Below are 7,389 nucleotides of genomic sequence, written 5' to 3' on the forward strand. Positions count from 1 at the left end.
TAAAACAAAACTGGGAATAGCACAAACATCCGAGTACTGGGAAAATTGTTACTGAACCATTTTTTATTCTTGTGATTGGGTGTAATGGTGCCACAGTGAAGAATCAGATCTGTCTGAATGGGTCTAGAATATCTTCAAGATGCATTGTTGGGTAAAAATGTCAGAGTACAGAAGAGTGTGTTATATACAATACAATATTGTATGCAATACTTGATAAAATATGCATCATGTCCTTATATAGCAGAGTATGTATAGGATAAGCTAGAAGGGCGTATGGGAAAGCAGAGCTCGCTTTTCTCTGAGACGAGGAGCTGAGCTGTCAGGTCAAGGTGAGAGGAAACTCCTCACCATTCCTATTTTGTGCATTTTGGGTGTTGAACTATCTAACTGTATTTTCTATTAAAATAGATTTAAGTACAAAATCACTTCAGGAACTAAACTACGTTTTACACTTCAGTGTCCTTAGTAGGAGGTCATTTGCTGGGGAGAGATTTCCACAAGTAGAGAGGATGGAAGATGAAGGGCTGACTTTTTTAAATCTTACTAAGTTTTATACATTTGCATATTTGAAAATCATTATTTTAATTATGCAAATGTTTGGATTTTAATGATCATAGTTTGGGAGTTTCCTCAACACAGAAAACACACGCACAAGGCTCCCCAGACTCTCAGTGCTTCCGCCAAGGCCTGGGCTATAAAAGCGTTTCTCTTAGGCTACGAATGCAGAGTCACACACTGTGTTTCCTGTCTCAGCAATGCTTACTGCCTTCCCACCCGATGGCCTGTATAAGTCGGTTAGCAAGAGAGGAGCCATGCTGAGAAATGTCTGAACTTCTCTTCTAAGGCTCAGTGCTGAGTAGATTGTTGCTGGTGATTCCCCCGGGGACCCTATACATTTACTATGTAGGGGACCTGTGGTCTCTCCACCTTGTACTTTCCTCTCTAACTGGCTGCTGTTCAGAAAGCTTGTTTCCCCGCAAAGGTTTAGAATCTGGTTATTGGAAGATCACTCTGGGGTCTCTGCTTTTGCTGTGTTTGGGAGATGATTGTTCCAACTATCTTCACCCAATTTCATTTTAGGAGACCCTGCCTGGTTTCTTGTCTCAACTTCGTAAACCGACTTTGGGTCCACTTTTGAGTCGCATCTCCATTCTGCTTGGAAAGTATTCTCAACTATAAACAAGTCCGTATCCTAAGATCCACCCATTAAAATAGGAGATTTGGATAGAAGGTGTTTTAGGTCTTTCCACATCTGAAACTCGACCCAGGAGAAACCTTCTGTCCTCTGCCAAGCCTACAAAGTAAACCGACTTTGTTCTTGCAGTTACAAGCACTGAATGGTCTGTGGAATAAGAATCTTCAAACTGGATAGACAGGGAAGGGTAAATAATTTCGAATTATGAGGATCTCTTAGAAATCTGTGGAAAGGCAAGGCACAGTTCAAACAATCAAGTTACCAAAAGGGAAAATCTAAATGGAAAATAAGCATGAAAATATTTCACCTTACTAGTAACAAATGAAGTGCCCATTAAAATACAAATGAAAACACTTTTTAACTCATAAAACTGAAAGCATTTGGAAACAGTCCTAGCTGGTGTTGTGAGGAATGAGATAATAGGAACATGGACAGACTTGCAGGGTGTGTGAAACTGGTTACAAGTTTCTGTCTGATAAAAACTGAAGTCACTTCTTAAAATGCAAAGAAGAATAGAAATGTTCACACCTAAGAATTTATCCCAGGGAAATAGCAGGATAAATATAAAAAATTAGACAAAATGGTTCTTTAAGAATTTTTAACATTTATTTATTTATTTATTTATTTATGTGTGTGTGTGTGTGTTTGTGTGTGTAGGTCAGAGTATAATTGCAGGTGTCCCTTCTCTCCGGGATTAGACTCAAGCTGTCAAGTCTGTTGGCAAGTTCCCTCTGAGAACCTTCTAAGCCATCTCATGCAGCCCCGTAAGAATATTGTTTAGTATGTAGCTTATTGTAATCAAACACCAGCAAGCTTAACTATTGCCAAAGAAAAATGGCAAGATTACGCAATGATTTTTAAGAGACGGACAGAGATATTGTGTAATAGAGTCCACAAACCTACAATGCAGTGAGTATAGTCATTTTTTTCTGTTTGTATTTTAAAAAATTAAATACAAGAGAGTAATAACCATCATATCTGAGCAGGTAATCTTTACTTTCTTGTGAATATCTGTTAATATTTTCTCATTATTCAAAAATGGTGAGCATTTATCATTTTTTATCATTAGTAAAAAACACAAAACCGTGACTCTCCTTCCAAGACCAACAAATTGTCGTTAGAAAAGAAAGGATATAATTATAGACCAGTGCTGTAAGCATGTCTGCGACATAGTTTTTGTTACCATAGCAAATTAAACATAGAAGTAGTGCCTGGGATTAAACCGCACCATCTGTCGAAAGCAACATTGACTTCCTAGTGCCCAGGGAAATTCCACAGGACTGCCACCTCACCAGGGGACTCTAGCCATACTGTCTCAAATAAAATCTGTCATAGCAATGGCCTTTGCTGCCCGCTTTCCATAGAGAAGGGATGGCGAAGGCAGAAGCAGCGCTCAGGGCTCTATCCCACCCGAGATGTCTTTTCTTCCCAGCCTCAACACCTCCCCACCAAAAACAAGCTCTTATAACGTGAATTTTAATTAAATTTGAAAAAAATGCCTTTGAACTATTATAGTAATATTGTTTGATATTTTTAATGCATGTAATTTTTAAAAACAATGTACATCGATTGTGTCATTATTGAATTTCCATGATCTTTTTTTTTTTGCCAGTTTTTTCCAGTTGGAATTTCTCTTCCTAACTCTGTGACAGTGGGTGAATAGTGGAGAGGTATGAAAGACTAAGCTACCTGACTTATCTGCTTCATACTGTATTTTTTTTTTTTTGAGACAGGGTTTTCCTTTGTAGACTTGGCTGTCCTGGAACTTGCTTTGTAGACCAGGCTAGTCTTGAACTCATAGCAATCCAACTGCTTCTGCCTCCCAAATGCTAGGATTAAAGGTGTGTGCCACAATTGCCTAGCCCATGCTGCATTCTTGTTCTGAGTATGTGTGTGTCTGGGTGTCTGTATATTGTGTGTTGGTGTGTCTGTGTGCCTGTGTGCTCATATCTCTGTGTGTCAGTGTCTTTGTGTTTGTGTGTGTTTCTATGTGTGCGTGTCTATGTGTGTGTGTTTGTATCTCTGCATGTGTGTCTGTGTGACTCTGTGTGCTTGTGTCTCTGCGTTTTTGTGTGTACATTGATGTGATTTTGTGTCTCTGTGTGTCTGCGTGTACTGTGTGCATTTGCCCTGTGTTTTGATATAAAAGGAATGTTAATTAACATTTGTAGTAATTTCATGTTTCTACTTCTGAGTGTGGAGACATAGGGCACCTGAGGTGATGTGTCTTCTGAGGTCACAGTGAATTAAGGACAGGAACAGAATCTTTCCGTTACACTACATGTGCTAAGAGTCAACAGTGAGTCATTAGAAAAGGCCAGAATAATCGCTTGTCTCTTCCATTAGTGGAAAATAGCACTTCTATTCTCCTTATAAGAAAATATTACTGCTTCTCAAAGTGTTCAGACTTCCCGAAGTTTCCAACAACTTAAACTTAAACTGCTGTGACCTAGTTTAAGATTCCCCTTCCACTTTGAAAACGCTGTAGTTCTATGATTTTGGAGGAGGAGCGGGGAGGACAAAGAGAGAGAGAATATGTAGGTGACTCAGATGTGGTTTGTGGGAAAACACATTTTTTAATCTAGAAAACGCAGCATGAGTTCACAGCCCACGTGGGTCCCCTCACTGGGACAAGTTGCTAGAGATCCCCCATGATGACACACCCTCGTTTCCCAGCTGCTCTGTGGGAGTCTGGTGCAGTACCGTGTGAGAGATTTGGGAAAGCCTCTGAGGAGTAAGGACAGCTGTTGGTGATTCCCACTGCACGGGGGGGCTGCTCTTTGACCAGATGTGGACACAGAAGAGCAACCTAGGCAGGCTGACAACGGGGTTCATTTATTCTGCGTCTAATGGATTTTTCGGATTATAAACACGCAATGGCGAGATTCTCCCAGCAACACTGAAATCAGAACAAAGCCTTGGGTGATGTGAGATGACATCCCAACCTTGTCAGTCATGGTAGCTGTCTACATGATGGCTCTTGGAGCCAGCACACCTTGCCCAACTTCCCGGTCTGTACCGTGACTTCTGTCCCCATAATGGTTAGAGTGCAGACATGTTGGCCTTCTCTAAGATCTATGCCACACTGTATGTCTCATGTTTGCCTTTGTTCATGCTGTTCCTTCAGCCGGAAATGCTGTTCTGTTCTCTGTTTCCCACTAGACACACTAGGCTGATCTTGCTCATCTGTCACAACCCAGAGGCCAAGTTCAGGAATCTATGATGAACTTTCGTGGCACCATGGACTTTGCTTTAAGAAGTCTTAGTTATAAGTTTGCACCTTACATGTGAATTATTTGGTTAATGACCCTAAACTCCATGGGGACAGGTAGGTCTTACCTCCCACTGTGTCCCCAACACTGAGGAAAGGATCTAACCCAGGCAAGTGCTGGAGAATGGAATGTATTATCAACAGATGTATCTGCATGCCTATGGCCTATGCTGAGACAGTATCTGATTCCCACTGGTTACTAGTCATGCTGTGCACACAACCAGGCAGTGGCTTGGGGCCACTGTTTCAATGTCTCAAAGATCAAGGAAAGGGCCGGGGATGTGACTCAATGGTAGGACACTACCTATCATGCCAACGATCCTAGGTGCCGTCTCTGGTGCCACAAAAAAACACCAATAAACCATTTCATACTTTTACCATTAAATACGATCAAGCCATTGCTTTCTAGGGAAAGTCTACTTCATCTGAACTTACTCCTTGCATGGGGATCCTGTAGTTCTAATGAACACTTTGCATTTTTCTGAGTAACCATTTTAGGTGCTACACAGTTTTGTTTTTTTTGCTACCCTTTGACCTCTCTGCAGGTTAAGAAGAAGAGCAATGGGAACAGAATGGCCCCTTTTGCCAATCTCTGGATCGCTGTGTGCAGTGGCAATTCAAAGCCTGTTTGCCTCAGTGTGATGGGTATCACCCTGCTACTGAATGCATTATGCATTTTTCTTGGAAAAGTAAGAACACTATGTCGTGTTTTACTGTGTGTTCCTACCTGTGATGCTTGATCTCAACACCACACGACTGCTGTGGAAAGTGAGCATTTCCCCAGTCTTAGACACCATGAAAGCCAAAGTTTGCTTCTTTTCCAAGTTCAGACAGGAAGTATTTTGAAAAAGAGACTCGACTTAAGCCTGGCTCATCTGGTTTCAGAATTTTATATTGTTAGGCAGAACCATTTTGAAGCTCATACATAACAGGCTTTATAATACATTAATTAGGTCTATGCCTTCTATTTGATAGCGCTTCTTGTTATTCTAAGTATGTTACATCAAGCTGTGGGATGCCCGCAACAACGTCCCAGGGTTAATGAGACAAGCATTCATTTTGTTTGTGCAGGTAAATAAGTAAGCCCTTAGTGATTAATGTCACATTTAGTCAGCTGAACAGTTTGAGACAAATTTCAGATCTCTGCTCTATGTTTGACCGCTACTAGAAGAGGGACTGATGGCTCTCCCAAGATGCCCCAGTTCAAAACCTTGAGTGTGTTAGAGTACGCGGGCATGGGGCTTTGACAATGCTATTAAATTAAGAACGTGAGATGGGGAGATTACTCGATGTTATCTGGGTCAGCCCAGGATAATCACAGGGGATCTTACAAGAGGCGGGCAGGACAGAGCCTGGGAATGAGATATGATAGTGGAGGCGCGCGCGCGTGTGTGTGTGTGTGTGTGTGTGTGTGTGTGTGTGTGTGCATGCGCGCGTGCGCGCGCATGTGTGTGTGTGTGTGTGTGTGTGTGTGAGAGAGAGAGAGAGAGAGAGAGAGAGTCAGCGTTTCTATACTATCATCTTTGAAGATAGAGGAAGGGCTCACAGGCTAAAAAGGTGGTGTATGTGTCTACGTGGTCTCCAGAAACTAGGAAGGCTATGAATACAGCTTTGGGAAAGAATGGAATCCTGCCTCTGATATTAGGGATTCTCATCCCTAGAACTATTTAAATTTGTGTTGTTTGGAGCAATGATTTATAGAAATTTGTCCCAGCAACAGTGGGAAAGGGTTACCCCTATCTCAACCAAGACTTCCATCAGCGAGGAGAAACTCAGAGTACCAGACCTGGCCTCAGTGTGTCGCAAGGAGAGGCTATCCTACTGCTGTCCTCCTTGCTAAAGGGGTCCAGAAGCCTCAGAACACAAGGAACAGACCTCAGATGTCCCTGGCCCAGTCTTGTTTCCTCCTCACTCGTGGGCCACAGGCATGCTTCTTCCTGCTGCTGGTGAGGCAAGCACTTCCAACCTCTCTTCTCCGAACATCGTGGAATCATGTGGCACCTTACCGCAGCTCCTTACGGAGTGTTCCCCGTGCTCTCCCAGTTTAATGTTTCCTACATAGCACTCAGCACCACCTGGGGCCATGTGCTTTATTACTGACCCGCACTGCCTGTCGCTCGCTAAGGCGCACCCTCTCTCTGAGCACCTGAGCGCGCACAGTACTTGTCAAGGAGGGAATAGATGGGAGGCCATCATGAACCAGAGCGCCGGCTTTCCTCAGGCCATTTGGAACCTTCCTGAGGAGTTTCTGTTTTGGTCTGCATCCTGCAGACCCTCAGATTCTCTCTCCTCAGGACTCCTGGATGCCTGGAGATACAAGCCTCTGTTTTTTCCCCAAGGAAGAAAGCGCCCGGAGAGCCTACACCCTGCCTGGCACCCGCACCATGCTCCTTTGAACCCAATTATTTCCATGGAGTATCAACAGCAGTCAAGGCCGCTCTGACTACAACGGAGCAGAAACAAAACACACAAAACAAAACAAGATTACTCCATAATCATGTCTGAACCTAGACGAAAATAAGAACACAGTCCAAACCATAAAAGGAACCAACAATGTCCCTTCCTGACTAATAAGGGCGACTTCTGTTTCTTTACTAATTATAGCTTTAGTCTTACCTCATTCCTGCTGTTTTCTAGGTAAGAATTATTAAAGATACGTTGTCATATAATTATCCCTGTTCCTGATAATACCTGATAGCACAATATTCTATTTCCTTGACCCCCTCCCCAATCACCCAAGTCCAAACCCTATAGTGTTTTTTTGTTTTGTTTTTTTGTTTTTGTTTTGTTTGTTTGTTTGTTTTTGAGACAGGGTTTCTCTGTAGCTTTGGAGCCAGTCCTGGAACTAGCTCTTATAAACAAGGCTGGCCTTGAACTCACAGAGATTCGCTTGCCTCTGCCTCCCAAGTGCTGGGATTAAAGG

This window comes from Myodes glareolus, chromosome 11 (assembly GCF_982192425.1).
Source record: "Myodes glareolus chromosome 11, mMyoGla1.1, whole genome shotgun sequence".
NCBI lineage: Eukaryota > Metazoa > Chordata > Mammalia > Rodentia > Cricetidae > Myodes > Myodes glareolus.